This window comes from Phascolarctos cinereus, unplaced genomic scaffold (assembly GCF_003287225.1).
Source record: "Phascolarctos cinereus isolate Bilbo 61053 unplaced genomic scaffold, phaCin_HiC Scaffold_4;HRSCAF=312, whole genome shotgun sequence".
NCBI classification, from domain to species: domain Eukaryota; kingdom Metazoa; phylum Chordata; class Mammalia; order Diprotodontia; family Phascolarctidae; genus Phascolarctos; species Phascolarctos cinereus.
The window spans coordinates 448033732-448050877 of record NW_027555847.1 but is presented as its reverse complement, the minus strand read 5'-3'; the positions used below and the strand labels follow the sequence as shown (position 1 = coordinate 448050877).

The window sequence follows — 17146 nt, the reverse complement described above, 5'->3', positions numbered from 1 at the left end:
CATTACTAATGTCATCTCAGTCATTCTTTCTTTGGAAATAAGACTATATGTGATATTTTTTATTCTTTTAGAAATTTCCTTTCTCTGATTTAGGAACAAAATTGATTCCCAATTTCTTTAAAACTGATACCCTGATACCTCCAACATGGATTATACATATATACATACATATGCATACATACATACATACATACATATACATATATACATGGAGAGAGAGAGAGAGAGAGAGAGAGTCAGTCCAGCCATCATTTCCACTTTAATTTTCTGACTACTATAGAGTCCAAATGTGATGGTTTTAATCTCACTGATGATGAAAAGTAATAGCTAGATACTAGATTAGCTATTCTATTGCCCATCTATCTTCCTTTTAATTTCTTCAATAAATGCTTTGGGATAATTTGACTCAGTTAGATTTCATGTGAAGATTTCTACAAGCTCATTTCCCCCTTACTGCTTTTTGCTTTTTTGTGAAGCAACACTGCTTGTAATCTTTTGTCATTATTTCTACGACATTTTATAAGTAGATTTCTACACTAAACTAGTATTGCCTTTGGATCTTATGTCTCTGACAATAGCAGCTATTCATTGGCTGAAGCAAGTTCTAGGTTCTGGACCTCTATGATAGCATTTGTTTTAGGTTGGTTAAACACCTCAAAAATGTCAATTATCAGAGCTAATGTTATTACTTTTATTCATTTCCTATTTTCTGTAATTAATCATTTATTTTAAAAGGTTGGGTTGATCTTGTAGCTGAATGCAACATTTTTTCCCCCTCATAATTATCCTTTATTGTAATTTGGTACAATCATGACCTTTTCTCTAACAAGTCAGTAGTCTAACTTCACACAGATAACTGATTATGAAATGAACCCCACACTGGTAGCCAGTCTTTCATTTTTTCTAAGACATAGTTAATCTAATTTTTTTTGTGATTGTACTCATTGATCACCATATCCAGTACCTTCTGATTCTCTTTTTAAAGAAAGCATCCATGATATACAAGTGCAAGGTTTTTGAGTAGGTTATTAGTATACAACCTCTTTCACTTCTGTCAGGGATGTTGTCACTGTTTTTAGACCTACTACAAAACTGATTTAGCTCATCATATTCTAGGTGTGATTCAATGATTAGAGGAGATGAAACTCATCAACAATGATGTTTCTACTGTAAATGAAACCAGAAGACATAAAACAGTTGCAGCTAAATAGAAGAATGACTCTCAGGTTCCCTTTGAATAAAGGTATTGGTGAAACCCATTTTCCCATTTGCCTAAAGGAAAAAAAACACATTTATTTCATGAGCCCCTTGATTATTTCACCTTGGAGTGTTCATGATGAACATAGGCAAGGCGACCACCATGAATATAAATGCAGCTTTTATGCCAGCACTGTTGTAGAGGATGAATAAGTATAGCTATAACTTGACAAAATCAAAGAATCAAAGAATTTTGAAAGTTAGAATCAACCTCAGCAGCCATCCAGTCTATCTCATACACATAAATAATCTAAAAGTGGTCCTCTGGCTTCTCCTTGAAGACCTTCAATGAATTTCATGCAAATATTTCCAGATTTCTCTCAAACCATTTTCTTCATTATTTCTTAAAGCACAATGATATTCCATTATATTCCTATACCACATTTTGTTCAGCCATTCCACAATGAAAGGAGATGTCCTTAGTTTCCAGTACTTTGTCTCTACAAAAAGAACTTCAATAATTTATTTTTTACTTATAGGTTCTTTTCTGTTTTTTTGAGCTCTTTGGAGTATAGACTGGTTGTGGTTACAATTTAGTAACTTTTGGAGTATATTTCCAAATTGCTTTCTAGAACTGAGAACAATTTAGACTATAACAACAATATTGCAAAACTAAATGACTTTGAAAGTCTTAAGAACTGATGAATGCATGACCAACCATTATTCCAGAGGCTCATTGATGAAGCCTGATCTTCACCTCCTAACAGAGAGATGATGAACAAATACACAGAATGAGACACACATATTTGGACATAGCCAAAGGAAATTTGTTTTGCTTGACCACCCATATTTGTTACAAAGCTTTTTTTTTCTTCTCAGCATGCAGGGAGGTTGGGGGTATGTGTGGAAATACTAGGAAAAAAATTAATTTAATGAAAAAAAGATCTCTGAACTTAGCATCAATCAAAGTGACCCATTCTACTTCCAAACAGCTCTAAATTTTTGGAAATTTTTTTGCTGATATCAGGCCTAAATTTGCTTCTTCGCTGCCCATTACTTCTGGTTCCATCCTCTGGGACCAAATATCACATTTGATCTTGTATCTGCATGACAGCCTTTCAAATACTTGAAAATAAGCTCTCATGTTCCCTCTTAGTCTTCTCCAGGACAACTCTATCCAGTTCCTTCACCCAGTCTTCAAATGGTTTGAGCTCAAAGCCCTTCACCATCCTGGCTATCCTCTTCTGGATACCCTCCAGTTTATCATTATCCTTCTTAAACTATGGTGCCCAGAACTGAACACAAAACTCCAGATGATGTGTGAATGATATAGAGTACAAAGGAGCTATCATTTCCTTATTCCTGGAAGTTATGCCTCTCAACCAGCCTAAGACCAAACTGTATTTTTGGTAGGGAGAAGTGGGAGCTGTCACATCATAGTGTATACTCATATTGAGTTTGCAATTCATTAAAACTCTCAGATCTTTTTTCAGAATAAATGCTAACTATGCCTCTGCCATCTTGTATTTCAAAGTTGAATTTTTGTACCCAAGTATTAGACTTTACATTTATCCTTATTGAATTTAATCTTGAATTCAAATAAATACTTTTGTATGTAAAGATTTTTTTGAAACCTGATTCTACAATCCATTTTGTTAATTACATCTCTCCACTTAATGTCATAAGTAAATTTGGTGAGCATTCCATATGTGTTTTTTTCTCAAATTATTGATAAAAATATTAAATAACACAAGGTCAAGTACAGATCCCTGTGTTACCCTACAGGTGATCTATCAATTAACATTGACCTATTAATGATTACTCTTGAAATCTTCTAAACCAAATGAACTTATATCTAAATAGTTTTCTAACTTTAGAATAATGGCAAGCACAGTGAACAATGGCCAAAAATATACTGGAAAAGATAGTTCAAGAGCATCAACATAATTTCCATAAAAATTGATCTTATATACCATCACAATGTTTGTGCTGTGTATAGTGTTCCATTCAAAAGAGGTAGGGCCAATGATATTATAGAAAAGAAAAAGGGAACGACTAAAAGCCACATAGTGTCATAATGAATTATTCTTCTGTCCCCAGCACTGGTTCCTCTGAGATCCCTTGAGGTTACTGTCATCTTCCATTTCTGTTATCTGCAGTAATCAAATCAATAGTGCCAAGGTATCAAAAGGCATCACTAATTTTCACTAATGGTTAATGTCATGAAAGCTATCACATAGAAAAAGCTCAGTAAATTGTTTATTGGGGTAATGATCACTATCATGACCAAGAGATTAATTTTTTCTAGAACGTACCTGTCCCTGCATGTTTCTTCTTACCTACCTGCCATGTTTCCTGTTGGAAGGATAATAGTATAGATAGATAGATATGTTACATTTTAAGATAGGTGAAAGGTATTTGTTGAGGGTGAGGGAGGCGGGGATGGAAAGAAGAAAATGAAATCAACTCATCTTCTCAGATCTTTAAATGAATATACTGAGAGAAGATGTAAGGATGGAAATAGAAGATGGACAACAATTTTTAAAAATGGAAAAGATCTGCAAGGATTTTTCCATCAAGCTTTTTATCATAATGGTAGCAACAACACTTGAACTCTTCCATCACAGTCCAACAGTGTTGACAATAGAACATATGGCGCAAAAGAACACTTGTTTTAGACTATGTATTCATAGAGGAGATTCACAAGGTATCTGGAGAAGAGAAAATGCCCAGGTGAGCTTGGGGTGCATTACAGGCATGAGTGACAACTAATACAAAAGTGGAAAGAAGGGAGATGAGTTTTTTCATGTATGAGGAACAGAGATAAAGCCAGTCTGCCTTGATAGTATAGGAAGAGGGGAAATGGATAATAACATGGGAGAGGTAGATCAAAACTAGGTTGAGCTTTAAAAGCTCATATAAATGAACTAATATTTTATCGCAGATGCAATAGGAACTTGTTAGTGTTTTATGTGTAGGAAAGTGATACAGTCAGGCTTGTACTTTAGGGAAAATCTTTTTGACAGTTGTGCGGAGAATGGGTTGAACTGAGGAGAGAACTTAAGTAGATAGACAAATTAGGAGGCTACTGCAGCAGGCCAGGTGAGAGACAATGAAGATGGTGACTGTGTGAGTGCAGAGAAGGAGACCTATATATTACAGAGCCTCTGGAAAAGAGTCATAATTCATCAAAGGAGTTTGACCTAATCATCCTCATAGGAAAAACCAAGTGGATGAAGAATGCCTATTATTCAGATTATATCCAAAAGGTGGATGGACTGCTTAAAAGTTTGTCTGTCTGTATATCTTGGACAGACAGTAGAAATAGACGATGAGATTGGGCCTAGAATTAAACAGCAGGAAGAAATGTGGTTTTATTCCTACATGAAATTGCAAAGCTTCTTTAAGGGCTCCAAATTTCTCCCAGAAACAGAGACTCACTTTTATTCATGTGGCTATATGGCTGTGATTCATGAAACAATATGTTTACAGAATTGCATCACACAGAGGGCAATGGAGAGCAGCATGGTGGGTATGAATGAACTATAACACAAAGCAAATAAGGAACTTTCAAGAACAAGGATAAAAATGTCATCAAAGACATGTATGATTACAAAAGAAGATATGTTGATCACATGATAAGCGTGAGGATAACTGATGGATAGCCTGTGAACCCTTCTAGTATCTTCATCCTGTCATTTGAAGGTGATGAAGGCCACTAGAGTGTTAGGTAGATCCCCTGTGATGAATTTGGAGTAGGCCATAAACAAGAGCACCTGGATAAGCTGATATGGATGGGTTACAATCTGCAGTATTGGAGTGAAAACCACACTGATGAAATCTTAGACCCATTTGAGTATTGGGGTATGGAGAGAAGAATGCTTAAAAGGCAAAGGGAGTGGGAGTAAAATCAGATGGCAAAGTGATGCCCAAATACGAGACTGTTTAAGATAACACCTTTGATTCAACTAGTAGAATTCGGCTGAATCTCATTCATTCTAAACTGGAGACTTGTTCTATCTCATTTTCTGTGGAATATTTGACTTGCCTTAAAATGCTTACATTATCTCAACTCATGATTAATGCTTCAGCTGATCAAAAGTAAAAAATGCTACAACTCCCATTTTCACTGAGATGGCTCCATTTGTGATAGTGGTAGCTACAAATAAAGAGATTAGCCTTCTTTGGATGATCTGTAAGGACCACCTTTGTAATACAGACATTCCGAAACTATATAATTTTGATTCTAGTTCCTGGGCAGAGTTTCAACCTAAAAAAATAACGTGAATGCTACCTTCCTCTTCCATCTCCACCTAACAGTTGCAATCAAGTGGGAGTTTTGAAACTAGAGGCAAAGTTTGAACTTGATAAAAGCTCTCCAAATTGGTGTCTTTGCCAGACTGCAATCTAGAGTGACTAAATCAATAATTCCCATGTGACAGAGGAGAACATTAAAGCTAATGATTAACAATGCACTCTCTAAGTAAAATACAATGGAGCAAATGTGTTTTGTGTTTCTGGCCAGAAGTATCTTTCATAATTTAAGCCCTTAGAAGTTAATAAATATAGTTATTGGGGAAATACCCTTAATACCAATTTATGTATGTAAACTGCATCTCCCTGATATTTCCTACCAGCATATATGGAAACACTTCAAATTACTCAGAATTTGCAGTGTTGCCCAGTGCATTGTAGATGATGCAGGTTTTGTAAGCCCAGATACAACCAGGGAACTAGGCATCTGTTTGGCAAATCTGACTAGGCATTGAGTTCAGCTTAGTGGAAGGTAGAGAGCTCTAGGTCAAACCTTCTACTCAGTTGTGAGTCTTTCTGAATTAATCGCTGAATCACAAAAACATGGCACTTGATAGTTTGAAGAGACCTCAGTGGCCGTCTAGCTCGACCTATATACCCAAAAGGAATCCCTTCCTTAAAATACATGTGTCAGCTTCTGCCTGAAGACCTTCAAGGAGGGGGAATCCATCACTACCTATAGAGAAAGACCATTCTGAGCATTATAAAGTTTTTCCTGATGTTGAACCTAAGTTTACCTTTGCAATTTTACTAATTGCTTCTAGTTCTGTCTTCTAGGGCCAAACGGAACAAGGCTGATCCCTCTTTTATGTGAAAGCCCTTCAAATGCTTGAACAAAGCTATCAAGGCTCTTCCTTCCCCCTGTATATACATTTCTCTGTTCCAAGATAAACATCCCCAGTAACTTCACCTAAGCCATAAGTCACCTTATCATCCGCAGGCAATGCCCCCTGCCCCACCTTCCCATGGAAATGAGAGCTCCTCAGCCTCCTTACAACTCGTCCCCAACATTGTATGCCTGAGCATAACGGTCTCACCTTTTTGCTCCCTACACTTACTGCATGTCTGTAGGCTTTTGCTTCCTACTTCTACTTCCTAGAATCTTTAGCTTTCTTCAAAGTTCAGATGTCATATCCTAACACACGGCTGTTCCTGACATCCTCCCAACCTGGAGTTATTATCACTTTCTTCTTCTTAAAATGATTTTATGTTACCTTGTATATACTTTCTCTCTCTGTGTGTCTCTGTCTCTGTCTCTCTGTCTCTGTCTCTGTCTCTGTCTCTCTCTCTGTCTCTCTCTGTCTCTCTCTCTCTCTCTCTCTCTCTCTCTCTCTCACACACACACACACACACACACACCCTTATATTCCAAAAGAAAAGTGTTGTGTACACACTAGAAACTAAAAATATTTTTTGAGTTTACTAAATTGATATCTGGAATAGTCAAACGTACCCTGCTAAAATAGTTTATTGTAGGAAAAGATTCTGACCATAGGATCATTTATTAAGCACATTCTAAGTGTAAGGTACTGGAAATACAAAAAAAAAATAGACCTTGCATGCACAGAGATTACATTTTACTGGGGGAGGAGAGCACTTACAATATTTTCATAGATAAATAAACATGATGTATTGTCAGAAGGAAGAAAACACTAACAAGTTGGGGATCAGGAGAGGCTGGCCAGAGAAGATGGCCTGTGAGTTTAGCCCTGAAGGAGCTAAAGATTTCAAGAAACAGAGGTGAAGACAGAGTGCATTCCAAGCATTAGGTATAACCCACGGAAATGCACAGAGGAATACTGAGTTTAGGAAATAGAAAGTAGACCAATTTGGCTGAAACTTAGAGTGTGTGAAAAGAGCACTGTGAAATATATAAGGAAAGGTATCTTCTACCCAGTTTCAGAGGGTTATTGATCCTACCTGCACAGCATCTCACATCTTCATTCTCACTCTCTCTATGAACGTTTTCATTACCTCTTGCCCAGACTACTTCTAGAGCCTTGTAAGTACCCTTCCTGGTTTCTGACTCATCCCTCTCAAATCCGTTCTCCAAGAAGCTGCCATACTAATATTTCTAAAATGCAGATCTGACCTCCTTACTCAAAAATCTTCAATGTCTCTAGAATAAAATACAAAGTCCTTAGCCTGACATTTAAGACTCCACAACTGGTCTCTCACCTATCTTTTTCATCTTATTTCATCTTATTTCACTTCATACACTCTCCATTTTGGTAAAACTGGCCTAGTAGTTACTCTCTATGAGTATTCCACCTTTATGCCTGAGCATAAGGGTCCCACCTTTTTGCTCCCTACACTTACCGCATGTCTGTAGGCTTTTGCTTCCTACTTCTACTTCCTGGAATCCTTAGCTTTCTTCAAAGTTCAGATGTCATATCCTAACACACGGATTTTCCTGACATCCTCCCAACCTGGAGCTATTATCACTCTCTCCTTCTTAAAATTGCTTTATGTTACCTTGCATATACTTTATATTTACTTCCATGAGAACATACTGAGTTGTCTGAATAAAATGGAAACTCATGAAGGACAGGGACTATTTTTTGCCTTTTTATACTATTCAACTAGCAAGTGCTTTATAACAGCAGGCATTTAATAAATGTCAGTTGAATTGAATTGAATTATGAAGGATTTAAAATGTCAAGCTGAGAAGCTTATTTGTTCAAAAGGTAATAGGAGCCAGAAGAGATTATTACACAGGAGAATGACATGGTAACCCCTGTGCTTTAAGACATTATTTTGGTAGCTCTATGGAAGATGGATTAAATAAAGGAGAGACTGACAGCTAAGACAACCATGAAAGGGCTACCCAAGTGAGAGTGATGATGGCTTGGACTTGGCCTTTGTGAGTGAAGAGGAGAGGGTGGCTGTCTGAGGTATTGTGGAATTTATAAGGTTTGCCCCCTGACTAAATCTAAGGGGTGAGGAAGAAGAAATCAATCAACTGATTAAGGATGAGGCTGAGTTTGGGAGCTTGGATGACTAGAAAAATGGCTATGCCCTCCACAGGAAAGCATGAAGGTGGAGTGGCTTTGTGGAAAAGATTATATAATGAGTTCTATTTTAGATACATTGCTTTGGGTAAACCAGTGGGAAGTCCAATGTGTAGCTGAGTATACGAGAGAAAGTCTAAGGCAAAATATGTAGATTTAAGAGTGACCTGAGTGGAGATGATAATTGCAGTTGAATAGTAGTTGATGAGATTATCAAATAAGACGATATAGACAGAAAATAAAAGAGAGCCTTAGGAGATAGCTATAGTTACATATATAATGATGCAACAAAGGAGATTAAGAAGGAATAGTCAGCCAGGTAGAAGAATAAACAGAAGAGAAGTTCTGCAAAAACCCAGGGATGAGAAAATGTACAGGTTGACCAATCAAATGATGCATAGTAGAAAAGTAGAAAAGGATAAAGATGGAGAAAGGGTCATTGAGTTTGGCAATTAAGGAATTGTTGGTAATTTTGTAGAGAATAGTTTCCATGCTGTGGCAGGATCAGAAGCCAAATCACAAGAAATTTAAAAGCTTGAGAAATGAGGGAACAGAAGCAATAAAAGTGGACAACTTTTTCTAGATGTTCTGCTGTAAAAGAAAAAAAATATAGAATGAAAGTTTGAAGACGTGGCAGGGTCAAATGAAGGTTTTATTTTATTTTATTTTAATTTTTTTTTAAAATGAGGCAGACCTAGATGTATCCTGAGGTAACAGAGAAATAGCTAGTATATAAGAAGGCAATGATAAAGGGAGGATGATTGAAGGCGTGCGTATACACACAACACATCCTCTTTCTTAGAAAACAGTTTTAGTGACATCTATCCTCAAAAACAAGAGAATGTGAAAACTAGTGAATTGTTCATAATAATGCAGTTTCTGAGGGACTTGCAAAGATAGTTACAGATATTTTCATTGTTTAGTAAAGCTTTAAGTAATTTGGCAAACTCATGAAATCTTTGAAGAGCAATTTTGGCTTTACTCAAATTGCAATAGTGATTACATTTCTTCCTTTGCAGTCTCATCCGCTGGGTAATCCATCCTACATGCACTTCCAGTTTAATTTTGCTATTCAGTAAGTCTATCACTAAACATTTAGTAAGCACCTACTATGTTAAAACATTATGGTAAGCATAGCTCTGAAAATGTTCCCCTGCTCAAAACCCTGAGTTTCATATATAATGTCCTTAGAGATAGAAGTGACATTAAAAGCTAACATTGTACAAATGAAGAAACTGAAGGCCAAAGAAGTTAAGTGACTTGTCTAGGGTCTCTAACAGGTAGTGATTGGCAAAACTGGGATTTGTATTGAAATCCTCATATCAGACCCAATATCCTTTTCACACTACATTTCTCTGTATCCCTTTAATGTAAACCTAAAATATATTTGAGTCCCTGACTCATGTGTCTAAATGCATTTAAATTCTTTACTCCTGTGTCCAAGGTCTTTCACGATGTTTTTATCCAGTGTAGCAACTAATGAGTATTCTTCCCTCCCCTTCCCCTTACTCACAAGTAAGGTTCTCCTAGATGTTGGACAGACGGATACTCCCTGGGTCATCACTCCTAAAACTATAGCTCATGAACCCCCACCAATGCATCCAAATATGTTGAAATTCTGTAGCCTGGTACTTAGGGAATTTCTTAATGTTTTCTAGCATTATCTTATACTCTTCACTAACATATATTCTACTTGCCATTTCTCCCCCAAATCCACTGAACTTTTCTTCCATTATACTTATGATTCTATTGTTCACTCCCCCTCAACTACCCTCCACTTTCAGTACTTGATATCTACCTATTGAGATCCTATCCAGCCTTCAGGCCACCTTCAAGTTCTACATCCTTCTTTAAGGATTTTTTCCCTGATTTTCCCAATCAACAATAATCTCTCCCTTCTCTGAATTTCCATATCATCATTAATAATATAATAATAACAACAATGAAAACTTAAAATCGCATGGCATTTTATAGAGGCAGTGTAGTCTAGTAGATGGAGTCTTAGGCTTGAAGCAGGAAGACTTGGGATCAAATTTCAGGTCTGACAGATCTGCGACCCTAGGAAATTTACTTAATCTCTATGTACTTATGTATGACTCCTTAAAATTAAGTCATAGAAAGGTTGTAATCTGCCTTTGTAGGTCTCTTAATCATAGTTAACCTCAAACAACTACACATCAGTCAGATATCGATGTGGATGAGCCAGTTTTCTTATGCACCAAATGACTTGTCAATGGTAAGTGGTCAACTACTGGACTAAGGCTGAAGGTTTGGTTTGTTGTTAGAGCTCTACTGCTATGAGATTTTGCAGTATACCATTTATTTGTTTGTGTTTTTAAGTTGCAATAAGACAAATTTCAGACTTGGATTTGCCCTTCTTTCATTTATCAAAGTAAATAGTACTTTTCTTAATCCTCCAACAAGCCAAGATGTACAAGCAATGTCCCATTTCTTTATCCCAACTCGGTAAGGTATGTCAGCAGATTTTAGGATTTAGAATTAACTATGTGCCCCAAACACATTAACCATATTTTGTCAGTTGTCAGTAGGAAGGTGGGACAAGGATTTGTGATCTTTTGTAAACACAACAAACATTTGATTCTAAGGAATATTGCTGCCCTCCCCAAAATGATAAAAGATTTAAAGTAATTATGTTCTATGAAATGCAATTGGAACTGAAGCAACTCATTGATTGGGGTAGGAATATAATATAGTAGTCAATGGATAGATTTCCTTTGGGTTTTTTATGTTTTCTTTCCCCTTCTACCTTTTTTCTGTTCTTTCTGTATTTCATCCATGAGGAATTTATGAAAACAAGTCAGGAAAAATTTATCAAGTACCTAATGTATGCTAGGCAGTGTGCTAATTGCTTGGGATACAAAGAAAGGCAAAAATACAACAACAATAACAACAAACAATCCTTGCCCTCAAGGAGCTACCAGTCTAATGGAGGAGGCAACCTGTGAATAAGTTCATACAAACAAGATATATATATATATATATATATATATATATATATATATATATAATATATACATATATACATAATATATATATATATATATATAATATATATATATATATATATATATATGATAAATTAGAGAATTTAAAAAAAAAGGGAGAAGTCACTATGATTAAGGAGGACCAGGAAGGACTTCTTGTAGGTAGAACTTCCATTGAAACTAGGAGGAAGCTAGGAAAGCCAAGAAGTGGAAAGAAGGAGGGAAAGAATTCCATGCATGGAGGACAGCCAGTGAAAATTTATAGTTGAGCAATGGAGTGGCATGCATAAGGAACAACAGCAAGGAAGCTTAGTGTCACTAGGAAGAAAAAAAAAAGAGCAGTACCCTTCAGAGAGTGATGTTAGCAGCCAATAGAAGACAATTCAGCTTAATATTAGGAAAACATCTTAATGATTAGACCTGTCTAAAATTGAAATGGATTGACTCAATGTTTAGCAAGTTCCCACTAATCACTCCAGATCCTCAAAGAGGGGCTGGATAGCCACTCCTAAGAGATTTCATGAGGGGACTCCTGCTCAAGTATGGGTTGTACTCGATGATCTCTGAGAGTCCTTCCAGCTCTAAGATTCCAGGAGTCTATGAACAGAACTTCCAAGATTTCATTCACTGATACCCTATGTATTTGGGCTCATATTATTATGGGTAAGTGAAGGAAATTAGTTCCACATTTGATTAATTCCTCTGTAATTATTTGTTTTCAATTAACAAGCATTTATTAAGAACCTACCACATATAAGATATTGTGCTAGGCACTGGATTTTATCCAAAAACTAAATAGCACTGGCAGTGTCCCAAGCTGTTTATGGTCCATCAAATAGCTAAATAATTGTAGACAGAAAGTAACCTAGTCAAGATATATTTTAATAATATTAATGACAGCTGAATTCTAGTATGAAATGAAAGCTTATATCTTCTTCTACGTAACCTGAAATATGCCTCACTGTTATACAAGATGTCTTTACTATAATGACATTTGCTTCCCCTGTGCAGTTTATAGAAATCAATCTGATTACTTTGTCATGTCTTTTACACCAGAGCCTTCTAGTTCCCACCCCCTTTGAAGGTTGAAAAATAAAGTCTTTTTATCACTTGAATCACTATATTTTCTTCTCCAATCATGATTTCCCTTTATAGCTTCCCTCTCAGAATACTGCACAACTCCCCAATTAGAATAACATGTCATTTCCTTCAAGAGGAATCAGCATGATAGATTGGTGGCCCCATGCCAGGAAACCTTTTTTGAGCAAGTCATTATCACTTGAGAAAGAGACATTGTGAAATGTTTGAAGGGAGAACAGTTGTTCTAACCAACAACCTTGATAGAGCCTGTCATTTGAAGTTAAACACAGAGGGAATGAATCAGATTTGACAGTCATAGGCAGAGAGGAGACTGTTGTTAAGTCTTTGAGATCCCTCTGCCACTAAAATCATGAAGACATAGCTTATATATTATTATAGCTGATATATTATAAGTATATAATATATAATTAATATATAATATATAGATATGTAATATAGAATATTACATATAGCAATATTATATGTGATATATAGGTATATAATATATAGGTAACTTATATAGATACACATACGTACATATGTGTGTGCATATATATGTGTGTATGTATATATATATGGGTGTATATATATATATACACCCATATATATTATAGGTGCAATCTTTTTGAGTCAACCTGCAATGGAAGCCACCACATTTCTAGACGCTGATTGGGGAATAGAAGAGGATATACATTTGTAACTATAGACAGCAAGTGCATTATATTTTGTTACAGCCTCTTATGACTTTAAAACCATATTACTTAAAATAAAGGAAGATTTTGAAATTTAAAAACTAGAATTCTCCTTTTCTTGACTAATTTAATTAAAGAAGCATTTATTAAGTACAAATTCATTAGCTAGTTGCCTTCCTCATTTGGAGTGTCATGGTGGTTCCCCAGTAATTTTGAGCATGAAATTTTTGGCTGTCTTCGTTAGCCACTTCACCATCTAAATCAGAGACCATGCGCTGAAGGACTTGACCCTTTAAACCCCAGAATTCCTGCCCTGTTGTCTCTGAGGTCCTGATGGGTGAGCATTTCACACAGTTCACTATATGTAGCTCAGCTCCTTCCATTCTTCACTTTACTTTCCATCCATCTTTTTACCAGATGCCTTCCTGATCAGACAAGAGACTCTCCTTTCAGCTCTAGAATTCTTACAATGGGGTCTCTACTCTCCCAATGGTGAGTGCTTCATGGGGTCCTCTATATCCTGGTCAACTCCAGCCATGCATCCATTTATTCCCTACCCATCTTCTCACTAACCTCACTGACATCACAAACATACTATCTGTGTCATCCTCCAACTCCTAACCCTACCTTTCCAGTTCTGGGGCCATAATGAAATCAACACTGTCATTACTACCAACAAGAGTGTGTTAGTCTACTTTCCTATAGCACCACTCACCATCCCTGAAACTTTCCAAACCTTTTCTGATAAATTTCATTCAATGAGCATTTACAAAGCAAATTAGAGTGACATGGTAGTTTTTCAAGGAGTTTTGAAGACCAAATTCTTGATATCTTCTCACCAGGCACCTTGCCACCCAGACAAAACCACCACTCCACTATACATGTTACCTCCCCCATTTTAGAACATATGCCCTCTAAAGGCAGAGAGTGACTTCATTTTTGTGTCTGTATTCCCACCAGAAAGCACAGTGTTTGGCACCTACTGAGTATTTGAATGCTTTCCCTCATTCATTCATTCTTCAAATGCCTAAATTAATACCTCCATTTTTCCCTTAGGCATGTTCCTTTTTCCTGGTGATTGTCTAAGTCACCTCCACCATTTTCAGAGAGCTCTACAATTACAGTCACCTCCAGACTGCCTATGGGAGACTCTTCACGATTAAAGACACAGTCAGGCTAATTCTCCCCTCTAGGCATAAGAGAAGCTCTGTCAGGAATTAGTAGTAAAGCTTTTACCACCGCTGAAAGAGGGAAACTAGTATAGTTCTTTAAGTACCAAGGATATAGGCTATAATAGTACCTTGAACATAGTAAGCACTTAATAAATGCTTGATGAATTTAAATTAATATTGCTTATTCAGGAGAGATAAGGGCAATAGCCCAAGGCTAGCTGGTGACACAGTTCAGCGGCTAACAAAGACCCAACAGAACTTTATCCTCATATCACATGTAAATTCCCAGTGGAATACCAGGACTTACATCTGACACATTAACCCCAATCCACTTAGGAAGTAGGGGATTGGGAGGAAGGGACAGGAGAGTCAGCATGACTATCTACTCTAGAACTGGGGGTACAAAACCAAACTCTGAACTGAGAGTCTAGATTCCCAAGTTTTAAACTTGGCTCTGCTGTTAACTACATGTATGACACTGGGAAAATTATTTCCAGTAAAATGTAAGCTCTTTGAAGGCAAGGGGTGAATTTGTTTTGTTTGGTTTTACTTTTTGTCCCCAGCACCAAGCACAGTGCCTTAGATATAATAGGTATTTGATAAATGTTCATCAATTTTAATTGAGTTGTTTCATCTTTTTTCTTTCAATTTTCTTGTCTGCAAAAGAGGCAGGTGGTTAAGGTGACTATAAGGTGCCTCTCATTGGTAACATTCTTTGGGTCCATGGAAACAGCATGATATAGTGGAAAGAACTCCAGATTTGGGAACAGAGGATCTGAGCTCAAACCTCAACCTTGTGATATACTAGCTGCATGACCTCAAGCAACTTACTTAACCTCTCTGAGTTGTGATTTCCTCTTTTGTAAGATAAAGATGTTGGACTAGATGACATATTCCATTCCAGGTCTCAGTCTATGATGCCATGAAACCTTACCCACTTCCACTTCCCCTTCCTTCTTTTTGTACCTTAGCCTTCAATTTCACCTGCACGTGATTATACAGCAGCAAACCAATGCTGTTTTCTTTTTTTTTTTGCTTTTATTTCCCTCTCCATTTGAAAAAAGAAAAACAATATAATTTCTCATCAAAAGAGGAAAACCTAGATGATAACTTGTTTACTCTGAAAATGTTAATTCAGTGAATGATCATTTCTTAATGTACAGAGTACTAAATTTGGAATTGAGAAGATCTGTTTGAGTTCCATGTTAAACATTTACTAGCTGTGTGACCTGAGCAAGTAACAACCTCTCTGGGCATGCTGATAAATGTTTCAGAATAGGCTGTCTGAAAAAAGAAACATACTCACAACACACATTTAAGTTTAATCCTCATTATTAATGTTTTCTTTACAACTTTCTTAAGTCTCAACAACCGACAAGACAATAAATAGTGCCCTCATTTGTAATGTCGGAAGTATAAATTATCCCACTGAAAATCTATAGCAGGAGCAGGCTCCAACACCCCCCCACCTCCATGGCTATTTCTTCTGTGAAATGAGATGGTTGGACATGTCGACATTTGACTCCTTTCTAGCCCAAACCTAGGATTCTATGATCCTATTTAAATCTCATTTTTTATCCCATCATTGTCATAGGCCACCCTCCATCTTTTCATGATGTATATTTCAGTTTCACCTGCAGCATCCCAACCCCATCCAACCTCGATACAAGCCTGGGAAATCCCACATCCTTAGCAGCAGGACTTAGTAGGCTTCTGAGGGAGTAGGTTTAGCTGTAACAATCAAATTCTTGTTAAACAATTACAAATTCCGGCCTGCCCCATAATGAAGTGCCTTTCTGTGAAGGCCTGGTTGTCACAGTGGTGACATTTACACTAGCTTCACTATTTTAAATAGTTGAAATTACAGACAAGCAAGACAATGATTGCTTTTAAAATACTCTTTGGTAATAGCTCCGTGGTAGTATATAATGTCCTCACTCTCTTCTCACTGCCAGAGTGAGCGTCTTTCATACCATCGACATTTGGCACAATAAATAGCTAAATTTTCTACACTGGGTCTCAGCATGGCCAGATCCCAGACAGAATCATGAAGCAAGTCAAACTATTCAATACGATTTGTGTCACCTCTCTGTTCTCTTCCTCCTTTTTTCTTTCTTCCTTTCCCTACTCCACCCCTCCCCCCAACATGCAGTGTTCTCAAGGTTCTTCAGATAGAGTGAATTAGTTTAATATATTGCTCCATGGGGTATTTTTATTTTAAGAAAGATAATGCCTTTAAAAAATAAACTTTAGACTGGACCACTCAGACTAAATTTGGGGTTAGAATCCAATAAAGTATTTATGGATCATCAAATGCAACAAAAATAATATTACTGATAACAAAGAACAAAAATGAATGCAATTTCTAAGGTTAAAAAAGACAGAACTTTAAATAAAAGGATAATTCCCCTCGATCTTTGCTTTTACTAGGTAACTGGTCAGGACAGGTTCCCTTCCGGAGTAGGAGCTTTGCTAAAATCTCCAAAGTCAATTTCATGGAGGAAGAGCAGATATGAATAGGTTTATGATCTGCTTCCTTGGAAGAAATTCCTACATTAATGAATCATTACTACATTGGAGTATTGGAATGGGTGGAGAGATGTTGGAGAACACTGGAATCTTTCAAAGGTTCTCAAATCACCACTCATAAGTAGCTGCCTCCTTCACTGAGACAT

The 17146-nt window shown here is 36.7% G+C and overlaps 1 long non-coding RNA gene across 3 annotated transcripts in view; it reads left to right on the top strand.

The window, feature by feature from the left end:
- The window catches only part of LOC110214689 (uncharacterized), a 129801-nt gene that overhangs the window by 30009 nt on the left and 82646 nt on the right, over positions 1 to 17146 (top strand). The window contains exon 1 of one of the 3 annotated variants that reach the window (XR_013486203.1): positions 13518 to 13791. The exons of the other annotated variants lie outside the window; for them this stretch is intronic. This is a non-coding gene — a long non-coding RNA (uncharacterized LOC110214689). Of the gene's footprint in view, positions 1 to 13517; positions 13792 to 17146 lie in introns of those variants that run through there. 3 annotated transcript variants of the gene reach the window in all.